At 43.4% G+C, this 18,265-nt stretch overlaps 1 protein-coding gene across 3 annotated transcripts in view; it reads right to left on the reverse strand.

Annotated features, from left to right (window-relative positions):
* ZBTB40 (zinc finger and BTB domain containing 40) overlaps window positions 1–8,820 on the reverse strand; it is a 52,755-nt gene extending 43,935 nt beyond the window's left edge. For all 3 annotated transcript variants that reach the window (XM_045585038.1, XM_036445312.2, XM_045585037.1), the window contains exon 1: window positions 8,657–8,820. The gene's annotated coding sequence lies outside the window, so the exon portion shown is untranslated. The remainder of the gene's footprint in view (window positions 1–8,656) is intronic.
* Window positions 8,821–18,265: the final 9,445 nt, after the last annotated feature.

The raw sequence follows: 18,265 nt of genomic DNA on the forward strand, positions 1-18,265 counted from the left end.
TCAACGGGCCAAACTGCAAAATCTCCCAAGCAACACATTCATCTCATGAGTGACTGGGGATAGTGACTGCATCACATCTGGGTGACTCTTGTATCCTGCATCGAGAGCCTTATCAAGCAATCATCACTTCAGAGCTCTCACATCCAACCTCTCAGGTGTTAATAAAGACCCTTGGCTTTGTCGCTGGTACCGATAGACTTTTTGCTCTGACCTGAAACTGTGGATGAGTCCTGAGTTCTCACCAACTTGATTATGAGAATACTTTTCTTCAACAGGGAATAAATCTGGACCAACACAATGCCAAATTCTAAGTTGAGAGATACTAGTCTAATGTGAATATCAAAGCACTCAGACAAATAAGAGACCAAGCCAAGCCTTGGGACTCCAGAGGCTGTGTGCTTACAGTAAAGGTTTGGAGCACGGGCTCCAGGCAGACAGACAGGGAGTGAAGTGCAGCTCTGCCCCCTAACTATCTTTATAACTTTAGATAAGTTGCTTAACCCTCTAGGCCTCAGTTTCCTCATATGTAAAATGGGGATAATAGTTATCTCATGGGGTAGTTACAAGCAATAATATACTACTGCATGTAAATGAGTCAATATACATAAAGGACATTTCCTGTAACATTTTAAACACTCACTAAATGTTAAAAGAAATAATAAAAATACACCTGCCAAAATATGTTTTTATATTTCTTAGGTTGGATGGTCAGTTCACAGATGTACTTTTTAAAAATCACTCTGCCTCATAATTGTATATATTACCTATGTATCTTCTATATATGCAAATATTACAAAAATTCTTCTTTAAATGTCTTCTAGACAATCCATTACTAGTTTCATACAGCTGGTCTGAGATGGGAGTCAGCTAGGAAAGAGAATGAGGGGGTTAGGCCTCTTACAGCCTTAAACACACTGAAAATGGGAGGAGATACAAAGAACTTCGGAAATCACCTGGTTCAATGCCCACATGGTGTAGATGAGAAACTGTTGAGAAGTGTTTTAAAGACCTTCTAGTTAACTAGTGACAGAAATGAGGCTGATCTTGTTACCTCTGTCTGAACTATATATTCTAAGGGGAAAGTAATGAGGAGGACATTTTGGAAAGGGAAAGGGGTAGACATAATAGTTTGGAAGGGTTAAGGAAGCAACAATATGTAGCCAACGCTTACCAAAATCTATTATATCCCAGGCACCATGCCAAGAACTTTGCATGGGTTGGCCTTATGTAATTTGTGCAAAACCTGTGAGGCAGTTACTATTATTAACTCCACTTTCAACTGGGAAAGTGGAGGCCTAGAGAGATGAAATGACTCGCCCCAAATCACAAAGGCAGGGAGTGGTTGAGTAAAATGAACCCACACTGTCTGACTCTGGAGCTGGAACCTTACACTCACTGTACTTTGCCCAACCTTGAGAATTTAAAAAGCAGTTAAGCTTTTGATCCTAGAGTCTTTCTCCTACTTTTTTTTTTTTTGTAACTTCTTTGTCCAGAGGCACTGCAAAGATAAAAGAAGTGATTTTTAAGTAAGAGCAGATGACATTATTTAGCATTTATTTATTCTGTGCAATGTGAGGCACCATACACACATTTCTCAAGCCCCGGACTTGTCCCAGGCCACACAGCTGGGCTGTAAAACCCATGCAGCCCCAGCATGACTCTGAGGCTGCTTCCCAGCCTCATCAGTGGACAGTGTGTCCAGCAGGTCTTTACCAAGTTCAGCCAAGTGCCCTTACCTGCGGTTTGACACTGCAGAGAAGAAATTCAGCATAATCTCTGCTCTCGGGGAGCATCTGGCACAGCTGCGAAGAGACCACCTTCAGCTTAATATCCTTCCTTTCTTACATCTTAGTAGTTAAGTAGCAGAAACACTGAAGAAAATGATCCGCCAGCTCCCTGTATTACTGTCCTACTGTCCTACCCCACCACTCAGGTCAGCTGACCTTTGGTACCTCTGTGTTCGTTCACAGATGGACTCCATTCTCCTCTCTTCCTACTGCTGTAAGCTTCCTCTTTTGTCTTTGAAGAAATGTGAATTATTTTCATCTATATCTTTCTCTCATCCATCACCAGTGAGTATAACAAGATGGTTAAATTAAGGAGCTAATAAAAAATGTAAAAGGCATAACTCCTTTATTGTTTTTAACTTTGAGAAAGAGCCTATGGAGTCTCCAGTATTTGCTCAAAAATGTTCAAAGGAAGACCTGGAACATTTCACCCTCAAAAATTTGCTGCCCGGGAAGAAAATCCAGAACTCCAGGGGCCAATTAGTCTGCTGTCTTGGACTTTGACCTTGGAAAGTCTCCCTGTGGATTGAATCTGACTGGAACTGAGGGCAGTTGACAGCAGAGTGGTGTCTGGGTGGTCAAATTTAATGACTGCCAGGCCTTTAGTGCAACATTTAAAAGTTATAGTACCACAGTAATGTCAGGGCTAAATGTATAAGAGCAATAAGTTTCGCTGTTAAACTTACAAGTTCCTATTATGTTCCTGACATCATGATAGGAGGTGGGCACTCAAAACAAGAGGCAGTCCTTTAAACATTAACTCATCAAATTGCACTAATAAAACTGGACAAAGAGAAGGCAAGGCGTGAGCAGAGCACACCAGAGGAGTAATGACGGAGGGCTTACTATTTGCAAATGGCAAAAGTGAAGGCAGTATCTGTGACATGCATTAGGAGGGACTAATAAAATATTACCAGTTTGAGTTTGAAATAGTGGCTCTCAGCTTCTTCCTTCTTTTTCCTAGCAGTTAAAAACAACAACAACAACAAAAAAAAAACTTTAATAAGGAGCTAAAAACAAGTTAGCTTCTAAAGCAGACTTTAGCTTTGTAACCTTTGAGTCACTTAACCTTTTAAAACCTGCTTTCTCAAGTGTAAAATGGAGTGAACATGTGTATGGGAGTTCATAATGCTATTCTCACTTTTGTATGCTAGAAATTTCCAGTTTTAAAATGGGAATAATTGTACCTATTGCTTAGCTGCTGTTAAGGATTACATAAAATAATTATGTAGAAACACCCCATTCAGTGCCTGGCACTTTGTAGGTGTTCAATAAATGTTAATTGTTATTACCAACAGGCTTCCTTTTAAAGTTCTGGGAGGGGAAAAAGAGCACAAAATACTATGAACCAGTGGGTTAACAGCTGCAGAGTGCAGACTTATAGGTCTAACTAGAGGCATGGTGCACAGAACGGTACACAATAAATTTGGAGTATGTGGATGTATGCAACTTCTCTGAGACGTTTTAGAGGAAACTTAAGAATTTTTTTTTAAATTATTAATAAGAACGGAAGTCTAATAAACTGAACAAGAAGCATACAAATTTTATATAAGGAAAACATAAAGTACTCCTAAAAAATCATAAAAGTAACCCTGAGCAAGTAGAAAGACAGGATAGGACAACTCAGTATTCAGAAAGATGTCTGTTTTCTCTAAGCTGGCTCATAAATTTAACATGATCTCAATAAGAATGCCATCAAGTTGTTTCCTCCTGAAATTAATTATAAAGTTCATATTGCAGAATAAACAAGCAGGAATAGCCAAGAAAACCCTGAAAAAGAGAAATATGAAAAACAACCAGACTCTAGGACGTACAGCAGAGGCCACTCATCCAAATACCTCCAGAGGTCAGGCAGGTGTACAATCTCTGATGTTTAAATGTAAGCAACTAGTTGTTAAACACTATATGGACCAAACTCTGGCCTACAAAGGATTTCTACTGAGGCAGCATTTTTACAAAATAGCCTAAAAGATTTAAAAGGTATTTCCTTCCTCTTATTTCCCTTCGAGCACTAATAAACCCAGAAATTACATCTATGAAGTGACTTTCCCAGGGGTCTTAGTATTAAAGAAGTTCTGCGTAAAGTTGTTTTCAAAAAGAAGCTCTTTACTTTCACCAGTACAGACAGAGGGACTCCGGGACAAAGCAGGCAGGCAACCTCTCTTCCTTACTCCTGTCTCTGCCTCCCTGAATCTACCCCTTTCCTCCTCCCCATTTCCCTCCTAACCCTCATCTCCTAACTCCAAAGAACTGAATCCACCTGTAAGAGGTTGATGCCCAGAGCCAAATAATTAGGCTGCTACTGCTCTTCCTTTCACCTGTCTGAAGAAACAAATTCGGTATCTGCTAACAAGGCTGCCAAGACAACCTGCCCCCAGTTCACCAGTCTCACCTACAATAAGGGCAAACGAGGATCTCAAAGGGATTTCTGGAGCACCTCATTGGGCAAATCTCCCTATTACAAATAAGCATCCAACTATGCTTGACTGCTTTAGGCAGGAAAAAAAGCTGGAAAGATAATTTCAAAACTCTGAGATCAAGGCCATACAACTCTAGAGAGTAACTGTTTCCAGAGAGTCTCATCACTACCTCCATTTGTGATGTGACATTTCGCTGTTGGCTCTGCACCCTTTGAGGGGTTAGGGACCGAGATCTGATTAATGCAGTGGGCTCTCTCCCCAGAAAAACAACATTCACACAAATTTGCAGGCAAATTCATGGATCCCTTGCAGCTGGGCCATTCACCCCCGATTATCAATCCTTGCTAGAACACATTTACTTCTCCGAAGGAAATGAAAGACTTGAAGTCATGATTTTGAGGACCTGACAGCATGATTTGGAGGATAACAACATTAGGAAAGTGTAAAGTTAAGTTCGCTTTCTTTCTTTTCCCTTCTCTCCCTTGAGGCCTGCAGGAGTCTCAAAACTGCACACCCTGCATGACGTTTAAAAAGTGACAATCTCACCTTTGAATTTAAAGAACCTTAATATTTAATTTTTCCTCTCTGTGATTATAGCTTGCTTTTTCCACATTATCAAGTTGATGACTTTAGAAAGCAGGCTATTGGAGATCCAGAAACCATATATCGCAATCCAGTGCCCTTGTAGAAATCAAAGCGCTCACTCAGGAAGAGCTGAAAGAGGCTGAGGGGTCACTGCCTGCCCCCAGGGTGCTGGCACAGACAGAACTTCAGAGCAGTAATGTAAATACGCAGTATGAGGCAACAGGGCATACCAATTTGTTTTTCAATCTATTTTATTTCAGTTCAAAGCCTCGCTGCAGACAGGCAGTCCAAGAAAATAAGCCACATTTTAGTTACACTCAGTCTTCCTCAATCTCCTAAAGCAGCTGAGCGTTGTCCGAGAGTGGCTCTTTTTTCTGCGCTGCCTGTCTGCAAGGATGCTTTGAACCGAAATAAAATAGATTGAAAAACCAATCAGTATGCCCCGGCTCTTCCTGCAGTTTTATATTACCCTTCAAAGCTTGTGTTACCACCTACTCTTTACTGGAACCCGACAGACCCAAATCACAGAGTGAAACTGCAATACTTTAAATGTGAAGGTCCCACCCAGCCCTAAAATAGCCATTTAATTCAGGGCTTGTTGTTTAACATTGCATTAACATGCCACTCTCTGTCCGGCTCCGTGCTCCATTTGCCGGGCTGGATCATATCTTCTGATGACATGTGCCATCTGGCCACTGGAGACAGTTGAAAGCAAACCTTGACGTTGCCCCATTTATCACTGCCTCGGTAATTTTCCATGTTCATGGCCCAAACATCATATAACATTTACCTATTTAAAAAGTCCCCTACTTGCTTTAAACAGGGCATTGAAAATAATGCAACATTGTTTTGAAAACTTTTAGAGGAAACCCAAGTCATTTGCAAACAAATTTTGAAATGACCTCCAACTAGAGTCTGAAGCCTATCATTTTGTTAGCATGCCTCTTTCATGTGTGCAATGGAGGAACAAACCGTTTCGAGCTTAAAACGCCAAAATGATGAAAAATGCTCTAAATAGACATTTGTATAATTAGGTTGAAAAAATTTACATCCCAGTTGGATAAGTTCAACTCTTAAGAGAAACGTTAAGAAAAAATACGATTTGTCCCTCTTCCTTGGGAAGACAGAAACACATACACACACCCCATCAATTTTGTCTATAATATTCTTCTGGATTTTTGTAATCATTTACCATTTTACATAAGTTTCCTTTTGGGGCCAAATATCATTAGTTTCCTCTGATTGGGATTTGCAACATATATAACAGCAAGAAGACTCGGAACCTATTTTTACATGTTCTCTAACGTAGTCCACACAATAACCTTTAAGGAGGTACCATTATCCACATTTGGCAGATCAGACAACCAATCTGTAACTGGGCCGCTGGCATGCAGCTCCATCAGCAACAAAGCTATGCTCAGGGCCAGGGCTCCGGACAGGACTGAGAACCACAGCACAATCACTCATTTCTTTCCGTTCCACAGCACCCCAAGTTCTTGTCATCTCACAGGCTCTAAACCTGCTAAAAAGTCCTGCCTTCCCACTTCTCTCCCTTTTCCCTCCTTGCTGGGCTGGATCCTTGTCACTCAACAAGTTTCAGCTTAAACTTTTCCATGAACCTCTCAGGGTAGCACTGCTTTGTTTCCTTTATTAGTTGCCACGATTTGGAATAACTATTATTTCTTCACTGTCTCAGACACTGTTTTAGGTCCATCTTGCTTACTATGGTATTCACAGGGTCTAGCACAATGGTGTCTGGCACAAAGCAGGCACTCAAATGTTTGCTCAGTGAACAGCCTGGACTTGTTTATTTAATATTTATCAGATGACTGGCTGTGGGCACTGACTAGCAGCTGATACAAAAGACTGCCCTTGAGGACCTCCCACATCGGTAGAAAAGACAAACAGATGGACTAACACAGTGTGATCAGTTCAGGTTCAGATCCCAGCTCCCCTATGCATTAGCTAGGTAACCTTGTAAAATCTCTCTGAGTCTCAGTGCGTTCATCTTTAAAATGGTAGTATTAATACTACCTATGTCATAATGGTGTGAAGATTAAAAGATAACCCATGCAAATCAAGCACTTAGTGTAAAATGAACTCAAAGAGCTCTGGGCAACACAGGGATTAATAAATATTAACTGCTCATTTGTTATGATGATGCTCTGACAGCTGTATTTGAAATTATCTTTGTTTACTTGTGTACCATTTGTCCAAGCCCCTATATAATTTAAAATCTGTGTAAGGACAAAGTTCACATTGGTCCTTCACTGTTGGATCATCCTACTACATAGTAGGTGGTCAACAAATACTGAATGATTTATGAATGCATGCATGCAAACATAATATTCTGAAACCATTTGTTAAATTAGTGATGAATATGCCAGGGTGTGGAATGTGCAGGAGGCAGGAGATTAATGATTCTCTCTCATCATTGATGTGTGTCTCTCTCTTTCCCTCTCCCTTCCTCTCTGAAATTAATAAAAAATATAGCAAATAAATAAATTAGTGATGATTAGCTAGGTTTGGGAACTACTGCCTTATACGAAAGGCATCTAAACGAGAAAGTGGAGTGTGGCAAAAGTTTGAAGATTTTAGCCAAGTAGGTATTTCACTTTGGGGTTGTAATTAAACCTATATAAACCACACAAAAGACTTGGGTACAATTCCAAAGAAGAACCAATAGCCCCAGATTGAGAGAGTTGAAAGAATAAATTGAGCATATGGCATGGGTCACCAGGCAGGGGGCTTCCAGGCATGACCTATACAATCTGTGATCTGGGACCCCCTTAAACCACTCAACCTAAGATTCCTCCTCTTAAGGAGAAACATGGACACTTGCTTATAAAGTGTTGTTAGCACAAAAATGCTGTGTATGAATGTACATAAACCACCTCTGACTTCTGGTAGGAGCTGGGTGGATGGTGTCATTGTTATTTAAAGTAGGGGAAACAATTCCCACTTTGACTAATACATCATTAAGACCAGAAGAGATAACGGAAGTCCTAGTGTTTTGTCAAACAGCTCTCTTGCAAGGGAGTGCAAGGGACGGTGTACCCAGTTTCCCGTTAGGTGTGAAGTGACCGGAGAAATCGCTGGACAACATCGACCCAGACTATGTGTGTCTAGGGTAGGGGTCGGCCCCCTTTCTGTGAGGGGCCAGCCAGCCAGATATTGTCCGCTTTGTGGGCCAAGCGATCGATGTCACGCTACGCAGGACTCTCCCAGCTCCGCTCCCGCAGCAGGAAAGCCGCCACAGACAACACATAAACAATGAACATGGCTGTGTTCCAACGAGACTCCCTTTATGGACTCCGAAATCTGATTTCATATAACTGTCACAATTCACATGAAATATTCTCTTACCTCCCCCCCCACACTCCCCGCAACTCAACCATTAAAAAATGTAAAAATGTAAAATCCATTTCAGTTTGGGAGGGGGGGCATTGGGGGGCGGATTTGGCCCTAGGCCAGATGGCCCGTGCCTGGCGAGGGGACTCGGCGGGGGAGGGGGAGGGAGGACCGAGAAGATCGGCAGCCGCACCGCGAGGCCGAATCCGCCGAGGAGCAGGGTGCGGGGTGCGGGGTGCGGGGCCGGCCGGGGGAGACAGGGCCCCCGCGGCCGGGAGGGCCCAGCCGGCACCCGCCGCCTTCCTCCGCCGGAGATTAGAGCCGAGCCTGCGCCCGGGTGTGGGCGGCTCCCGGAGGTCCGGGGACAAGGGGCGGCTGGGACGGAGCAGAGCCCGCGGAGTTCGACACGTAGGAGGGTCTCCGTCCCTGTGATCCCCTCATTCGGGGCGTCTCTCCAGCCTCGGCTACCGAAGGGGTCTCCACGCTGAGTCCTAGCCCCGTTTCTATGGTTACCTGTTCAGCACCGATTCAAACTGCCGTTCTTTATTGACAGCGCCATAGAGGACACGAACACTCCTGCCCGAAGGGAACAATAAAGATTTCTCCATTCAACAGCGCCGGAGACGCCGCAAGGCGGCCATCTTGAGGCTGGCGAGGAAGGGCTACCAGCGGGGCGGGGGAGGCCCAGCCTGCCTCACGCGCCGCTGCGGTCACGTGCTGGGGGCGTGCCCCGGGGCGGGGCCTGCGTCGCTCAAGCGCTCTCCACCAATGGAAGGCCGAGTGCTGGCCCGGCCGCTCGCCTTCGCTCCTCCCCCCCACGCTTCTAGGAAAGTTCTAACCGGGTTCCACCGTCCCTCGCTGACGCAGCCCTGGGGTTAGGATCCTATTTCAAAAAATGGTGGGGAGGTGTACACAAAAGATCTCTCTCCGTTTTCCCAAAACATTATGTTCACGTGCAAGGCGGGGACGGGACCTGGGGCTGGTCCCCGAGCGTATTCTCATTGGTGGAGAGGCTTGACACCGCTCAAACGTGATTGGCTAACAGGCCCGTATCAACCAATCGTGGTGTCTTGAAGGTATTTTTTTTTTTTTTTATTCCGCCTCTCCTCCCAATTTAGTATTTAAGGTTTGGGAGAAAACGTGTTTATGGCAGTCTGTTTGCTAAATTCCCGTACCCGCACTTTGTCACACACTATACGTTAAGGTGACCAGACGTCCCGCTTCTGGCGGGATACTCCCGATTTTTAACAATTTGTCCCGCATCCCGCGGCGTTTTAAAAAAAGTCCCGATTTTTGGAAAGCGGGACGTCTGGTCACCTTACTATAAGTCCCACGTTGGCGCTCCCCTTACCGGCTGGCCTCACCCAGCCCAGCAGATGAAGCAGATGCAGACAGCCTCAGGCCCATCAAGCCGGGTCAGCGCCGCCCCTTCCCTTCCCCCCCCCCCTCCCCCCCCCGCGCTGCACACCATCACTCTGACCCTCAGCCACCTTTCCAGTCCCTGCCAGTCATGCTGCCCAAATCCATTGTCTCCGCGCCAGGCCAAGCTCCCTGCGTGCTGCAGCTGCTGCCTCCACAGTGTGAGCATTCAGTCATGGCCACACTGACTCCCACTCCATCACCGTTCTTAGCCACAAGTTCAATCCACGGGGCAGAACTGTCACCTGCATTGTTGCTGTCGGTGGCCCCTCATTTCTGCCGTCACTGTCTGAGATGCAAACACTGTGGTCAATGACCACCAGTGTCAGACTGTTCTGTACAGCGTAGCGCCTGGACTACGTGCCCAGCGGCCACCCTTTCAGTTGTCTTCACTGTCCCTGGCCCTCGCCTACTTTCATGGCCACACAGTCAAGCCGATAGTTAGCAAGCTCCCACCAGGCACGCAGCTGTCCTTGTGACTTTCCAGTCACTTTCACTGTTACACTCACACATCACTGTCCCGTTCAGCGTCAGATTTAATGTAGCTGACACTCGGTCATTTTTGTAGTCACTCAGCCACAACACAGCTGTTATATCTCCTAAGCATGTATTTCCACTATCGTTGCATTCTCCTTTAGTAAGAAGCCTCGGTACAGGGTTGCCAGATTTAGGAAACAAACACCTACAATGTTTCTTGGCACATAGTAGGTGCTCAAGAAATACTTGCCGAATGAATAGATTTAAAAAACAAACACACAAACAACAACACTGTGTTATTTCAATGTACTGTATGTGAATGTGGATGACTTGAGGCTTATCAGTCACAAACAACAGGAGTAACTTTTCGGGTACAATCTGTCCTCCCTTGTCCACTTACCCCAACTCTGCATCCTATCAGGACTTGAGGAGAAAGTGGGAGGAATGTGGCCACTATGCCTAAACTGAAATCCTAGGACCGTGTTTGCAAAGTGTAGGGCTGTTGTTGTTTTTTAAAGTTTTTATTTCATATTCTAAAACAAAAATACATTTGCTATGGAGCATTTGGAAACATTGGAAGGAGTCTCCCCTTCTGAAGGGTTGTTTTAGACATAAAGAATGCCATCCCTGCCCTTGCTGGTTTGGCTCAGTGAATAGAGTGTTGACTTGGGGACCAAAGGGTCCTGGGTTTGATTCCAGTCAAAGGCATGTACCTTGGTTGCAGGCTCCTCCCCAGCCTGGGCCCTGGTTGGGGCATGTGCCGGAGGCAACCAATCGATGTGTTTCTCTCCCATCAATGTTTCTCTCGGTCTTTCTATCTTCCACTTTCTCCAAAAGATCAATGGAAAAATATCCTCGGGTGAGGATTAACAACAACAACAACAAAAGAATACCATCCATCAATGCACCCCACACATGCACACATAGTCAATAGGTCAACGGCTGCAGTTTCTCCATAATTGTTTACTTGTAGTTTTGCATTACCAGAAACTCCCCTGGGATGCCTGGACCACAGTGCATGAAGAACGGCATTGGGTCATGGAGAGCAGTAGCCCTGGGTTCTGGCTGGCCGTCAGATGGGAGAAGAAGGAAACATTGGCTGGACCCTCTTGGGAGATCTTCAAGGTTTTTAGAGAAATAACGACTGCTTCTAACTAATCGCCAGAAGGACCCAATCCTTGACCTTGAGGGGGAAGGTACTTGTGGACTTTTCACCCTTTTTTCCACCTTAAGAGAAAATGTTCCCAAGACAGTGGCTGAGGTGGCTCCAACTAACCCACCATTTCTGAAGTGACTATTACATGCCAAGAATACCGGGGAGAACAGGACATGGTCCCTGCCCTGGTAAAAGGTAACACAGCCACTACCACGTCTACAGCTACTAACAAGTCATCACCGATCCCACTTTACTCTCCACCAGGCACCATGCCAAGATCTTTACCTAGATTATCTCATCTAATGCTCATAACCACCCTATGAGGTGGGTCACACATCACACTCTTATCCCCTTCTATGCAGGAGGAATCTGACTCAGAGAAAGAAAATAATTTGCTCTAGGTAGCACAGCTACTGAGCAGTGGAATTGGGGTTTAAAACTAGGAAGTTTGACTCTAGAGCCAAATATATATATATATATATATATATATATAACCCCAGAATAATGACTTACAGTTTTTACAACATATATAGGTTCATTGTGAACAATTCCTGGATTATAAAAAAATAAAAATAAATAAATAAATAAATAAAAAATACACAAGAGAATTAAAAGCAGAATCACTATAAATCTTACCATTTAGCGGTGACATTACATTACAGGGGAGTATTTCTCCATCTCTGGGCAGTTATATGCAGGTAGATAGATGGACAAATAATGATAATAATGACAGTTTCCCCCCAGTGAGCACTGTGAGCTGGATGCTGTGCTGAGTGCTTTCCATGAATTAACACATTTACTTTACTCAGAAATGAATAGACAGAATTTTATTAAAATGAGTTCATTTAACAGATTCAGGGGTCACATCCGCAGCCAGCCACCTGGTGGTGTTTTCCCCAAATCTGGTTCTTTTCTTGGTCCTTGCTGTCTCCTCTCTGCCTCCCAATCCAACCTTAAGCCCAGCGTCCTTGGGCTGCAAAAGCCGAGTCTTTAAATAGCATCCTCGCACAGCTGCTGCCTGGTCAAATGTCTCTGCTGCTCCCCAAGGCGGTGTGTTATTTGTAGAAGTGAATTTTGCTAGAGGCTCAACATATGCTTTCTGTTTCTTAAGAGTAGGTATCTGGGCCTTGGCATTCTTTCCCCTGGCTTTCTTACGTGTTAGAATTTCACTCCCCTTTTCTCCAATCCATCTGAAGCTTGGTTTTTAGATCTTGCCCAGTGGAGACCAGAGAGTCTCCAAAGAGGATGCTGTTGGAATTTGCCAGATGACTCAGAAAGGTCAGCTGCCTGCTTATCCATCTGGGATGGCGAACGACAGAGAAGGAGGGAGATTGCCTCACTCCAAAGGGGCTGTCGGCCGATGAGAGTCTGGAGCACTTCAGTGCTTCTGGCTCTACCATTATCATATACTGTGAATGAAGCCCTTGCCTCAGTTTCCCCAGAGACAAAAGGCACTCCTGCATTTAGAATGATGGAATCCTGCCTCACCCCTCTGGCTCCTCAGCTCAGAGTCTAGCCCACCCACCACTCCCTGCCCCATTGCTCAGGTCAGACATTTTTGTTGCTCAACCAGTCACCAAGCTTGTTGATTTTGCCTCTAAATATACTCTCTCCGTATCCACAGGCAAAGTCCAAATGACCTTTACCTCTCATCTACTGGGATATCCTCCTGGTGCGGTCTCTGTTTCTATCCTTTACTTGGTTCTGTGCACAGCACACCAGCCCCATCTTACATTTCTTTTCTTTTTTCTTTTTCTTTTTAAAAATATATTTTATTGATTTTTTACAGAGAGGAAGGGAGAGATATAGAGAGCTAGAAACGTCGATGAGAGATGAACATCGACCAGCTGCCTCTTGCACACCCCCTACCCGGGATGTGCCCGCAACCAACGTACATGCCCTTGACCGGAATCGAACCTGGGACCTTTCAGTCCGCAGACCGATGCTCTACCACTGAGCCAAACCGGTTTTGGCCTGTCTTACATTTCTATTAGAACCAATTTTATAAATGTATTGGGTCGGCAACTAAGTAATTGCGGATTTTTAAAAAAATCAAAGACAATTTTTTCATGGAACTGAATAACTTTATTCTGTAATGTATTGCCCATTTTGATCAATGACCTTTTGCCATCTTTCAGGCAGCATCATAATCCCACGTTCAAAAAACTTCTGGTTTTTATTAGCAAAAAACTGAATCAGGTACGATTTGACATCATCATCATTATTGAAATTTTTACCATTCAAGGAGTTTTGTAAAGATCGAAACAAAAAGTAATCAGATAGTGCAAGGTCAGGACTATATGGTGGATGTGGCAAAACATCCCAACCAAGCTCCATTAATTTTTGCCGAGTGACCAAAGATGTGTGTGGCCTTGCATTGTCATGATGGAATACAACACCTTTTCGATTTGTCAATTCGGGCCGCTTTTCTTCAACTGCATTGTTTAATTTCGTTAGTTGTTCAATGTAGACATCAGAATTGATCGTTCGGTTGGGTGGTAAGAGTTCAAAGTAGACAATTCCTTTGTAATCCCACCAAACTGATAACAAAACCTTCTTTTGATGAATATCAGCTTTTGATGTTGTTTGAGTTGGTTCACCTGGCCTGCTCCACGATCTTTTCCGCTTGATATTGTTGTAAACAACCCATTTTTCATCGCCAGTTATCAGTCGTTTTAAAAATGGATCATTTTCATTATGTTTCTTTAGCAAATCGCAGCTGCTAATGCGTTGCGTTAACTGTGATTCTTTCAGTTCGTGAGGAACCCATGTATCAAGTTTTTGAACATAGCCAAGTTGTTTTAAGTGATTTTCAATGCATGTATGTGATACATGAAGCTTCTCTGCAATCTCACGTGTTGTACTGTGACAGTCCGAATTGATTATTGCTTTGATTAGGGCGTCATCAACTTCAACTGGACGACCAGAGCGTTTTTCATCTTTGAGTGAAAAATCACCAGAACGAAATTTGGCAAACCAATTTTGACACTGCCGTTCTTTTAAGGCTTCGTCACCATAAACAGCACATAACTTCTTATGAGCTTGCGATGCGTTTTTCCCTTTGCGGAAATAAAAAAGCAAAATATGATGAAAATGTTCCTTTTGATTTTCCATTTTTCAACGAACGCCAAACGAAAACTACAAAACAGATCAAAAAACTTTTTTTACTGATTAACAGCTGAATAGCCAACTATCAAATAACAAAATGTGTTTTACATTTGTACTACGTCTGCAAACCTAAAAATTCAACTGAATTTTTGTTGTGTGAAACCTGCAATTACTTAGCTGCCGACCCAATATAATAAAGTTACACCCAAGACAATCTACTCATTTAAAGTGAAATTTTGGGCAGTGTATACACTTGTGTAACAAATTGAAACATAGGACATTTTTTTTTTTTTTTAGAGCAGTTTTAGGTTCACAGCAAAATGGAGAGAAAGGTACAAAGATTTCCCTAGCCTCCTGCCCCTACACATGCATAGCCTTCCTACCATCAACCCTCCCACCAGAATGATACGTGACAAATGTGTTACCATTGCTGCACCTCCATTCCCAGATCATTGTCACCCAAAGCCCGTCATTTACATTAGGGTTTGCTCTGGGTGTTGTACATTCTGTGGGTTTGGGCAAATGTATCCACTATCCTAGTGCCAGACAACTAGTTCCACTGCCCTAAAATCCTGCCCTAGTTCTGCCTTTTCACCCCTCCCTCCCCCAACCCCCAACCATTGGCAACCACTGACCTATCGACTGTCTCCATACGGTTGCCTTTTCCAGAATGTCATATAGTTGGAATCACACAGTATGTAGCCTTTTCAGATGGACCTCCTTCACGTAATCACATGCATGTACGTTCCTTCTGTGTCTCTGCATGACTGGACAGCTCATTGCTTTTTAGTGCTGAATAATATTCCACAGTTTATCCATTCGCCCACTAAAACGTATTTTGGTTGCTTCTAAGTTTTGGCAATTATGCCTACTGCTGCTATAAACATATGTGCACAGGGTTTCGTGTGTGTGTGTGGACATGTTTTCAGTTCACTTGGGTAAAGAACAAGGAACACAATTGCTGGATCCTATGGTAAGGGTGTGTTTAGTTTTTATAAGAAACAGTTCATTTGTCTTCCAAAGTGGCTGCACCAGTTTGCATTCTCACCAGCAGGGTATCGGAGTTCCTGTTGCTGCATGCTTCCATCTGCATTTGGTGTTGTCAGTGTTTGGGATTTGGGCTTTTCTAATGGGCGTATTGTGGTAAATCTCATTGTTATCTTAATTTGCACTTCCCTGATGACATGTTACGTGGAGCTTCTTTTCATATGCTTACTGGCCATCTGTGTCTTCCGTGTGGTGTTTGTTAAAATCAGGTTGTTTGCTTTCTTATTATTGAAGTGTATTTTGATACTAGTTCTTTATCAGACTAGGAGAATATATATATTTTCAATATATATATGACTGACTTTAATATTGAAAATGTACAGCAAATAAGAAAAAAAAAGGAGGGGGAGAATTCTATATAAAAATGTGAAAAGGGAAAGATACGGGCAAGCAATTCACAGAACCAGGAAACCAGAACAACTAATAAACAGGAAAAAGAGATGTCTCTAACCTGACTAATAACCAGAAAAATGCAAAATAAAATGAGAAATAGATACAACTTTAAATCCAGAGATACAATATGGGGTAATATCAAACTGCCAAAGGTGTGGGGGAAATACAACCTTTATGCATCATTGGCAGGGGAAGGCAAAACTGGGGTAGCCATTTTTGGGACCAATTGGAGGCATTTAGTGGTAGGGACAACGGGCATTCTCATTCTATACTGCAAACCCTTGTGTATAAACACAGAAATTCTTCTTTAAGTATGCATCTTCTTTAAGAGAGATGTTCAAGGATGTTTATTGCAGCCTTGTTTATAATAACAAAGCTGGGAATAACCATTCTTCAATAAGGAATTGCTAAATAAAATAGAATATATGGAAAGAATAGAATAAAATGCAACAGTCAAAAGAAGAGGACTAGACCTAATTAATGAATATTAATAGATTTCAAAGAAGCAGAATGAGACATGCAACAATGTGTCACCTAAGTACATTAAGTATACTAGTACACATCATATGTTATTCATATAAATGCATATCTATGTATTTAAGATGTAAGTGTATTTATAAGCTATAAGTATAAATAAAATGGACAGAGAACCCGAGAACAGTGCCTATGGGGCAAGGGGAACGAGACTGTAAATTGAAGATGAACAGAAATTTTTAAATTAAAAAATAAAGTAATAACCCTATATAATAAAAGGCTAATATGCAAATCAACCGAACTGCAGAATGACCGGTTGCTATGAGGTTCACTGACCACTAGGGGCCAGATGCTCAATGCAGGAGCTGACCCATGGTGATCAGGACACTCCCACAGGGGAAGCACCACTCAGCCAAAAGCTGAGGGCTAGCAAGTGCAGCAGTGGAGGTGGGAGCCTTTCCCACCTCTGCAGCAGCACAAAGGATGTTCAGCTGACAACTGTTGGCAGGGAGCAGGCCTAGCAGTCTGTTGGCCATCCCCTGAGGGCTCCCAGATTGTGAGAGGGCACAGGCTGGGCTGAGGGACCACACCCGCCAAGTGCATGAATTTTGTGCACCAGGCTCTAGTAAATAAAATAAAAATAAGTGATAAACGTGTGTCAACCTGGGACAAGACTGAAGCTCCTATGTATAGATCTGGGCTTGGTTCCTCTTGAAAGTCACAAAACTCCGGGTATTACAAATAATCGATGCTCCCTAGTATTACTTGACTGGCTGGCTGACAACTCCCCAAATGGAAAATCGCTGAGTCTGGTGTGAAGCCTCGTGGGATCTGTGTGATGATGCGTGCGAACACTTTCCTCTTAGGAGCTGGCATCATTTGCCTCTGACTGTTTAATCTCATCGAGCGGTGCGCTCGCAATTTCAAGTCCTTTCTTGTGAGGCCATTATCATTGCTGAGGCTTTTTGTTTCTCATTTGGCATTGTGTTTCTAAAGCGTCGCTTTCCCTGCAGGTTTTGAGCCATCTGCAATAAAGGAGGTACTTAGGATTCCAATAATAACGAAAACAGATGAACTAAAGGTCTGCCTTTCACGTGGAGTGCCTCTGTTCAACTTTCAGTCGACGCACTACAAAGTCTTTATTTTGTTTCATTTGATTGAAAAGGAGGCCGAGTGGTGGCATGGAGTTCTTCTCTTTTTAGCTGTTTCCAAACGTGGCAATCTCTTCCCGCAGAGAGCCGCATTCCCTCGTGTGAATGTTCCAATGTCATGTTTTGGAGAGGATCTCTCTCTTTGTAAGAGCACCTCCATTACTCCCTACCTCCTGTATTCTGCTTTATTTTTCTTCACGGCACTTACGATGATGGTATATCATATTCTGTTCATTTGTTTGTCTGTCTCCCCACACTAGAATGGGAGCTCCGGGAGCACAGAGGCTTGGTCTCCTCTGCTCACTGCCCCATCCCTGCACTGGGAAAAAGTGCCTGGAACAGAGACAGTGCTCACGAATATGCAACGTCTGAAAGAATGAGGACTTTCCTGACAGGTTTTGTAAAAGCCTCTCCATTATATTCCTGTTCACTTCAGTACATTTCTTATAATGAACCCAATGAGCATTTATCCCTTTTGCTGTTATCTTTCCATTCTGTGTAAATATTGTTCACCCAGTATTTATTGAGCTCCTACTATGTACCAGGCACTGTGTGAGGTGCTGGGGGATTCTGTGGCAAACGAAACAGGCCAGAGAGAGAGAGAGAGAGAGAGAGAGAGAGAGAGACACTAATGTGAGAGCAAAACATTGACCAACTGGTTGCCTCCTGCACACCCCCTCTCTAACCCTGGCATGGGCCCTGACTGGGAATCGAACTGGCAACCTTTCAGTGCATGGGATGATGCCCGATCAATTGAGCCACACCAGCCAGGGCAATTTTTGTTTTTGCTTTCGACAATGACAACGATCTCACATTTCTAAAATCAGCACACGCTTATTAAAAGTGGACTCTGTGCCAAGCACAGAGTGAATCTCATTACATCCATTATCTTTCTCA

The sequence above is a fragment of the Pipistrellus kuhlii genome, unplaced genomic scaffold, assembly GCF_014108245.1.
Source record: "Pipistrellus kuhlii isolate mPipKuh1 unplaced genomic scaffold, mPipKuh1.p scaffold_m20_p_2, whole genome shotgun sequence".
Classification (NCBI taxonomy): Eukaryota; Metazoa; Chordata; class Mammalia; order Chiroptera; family Vespertilionidae; genus Pipistrellus; species Pipistrellus kuhlii.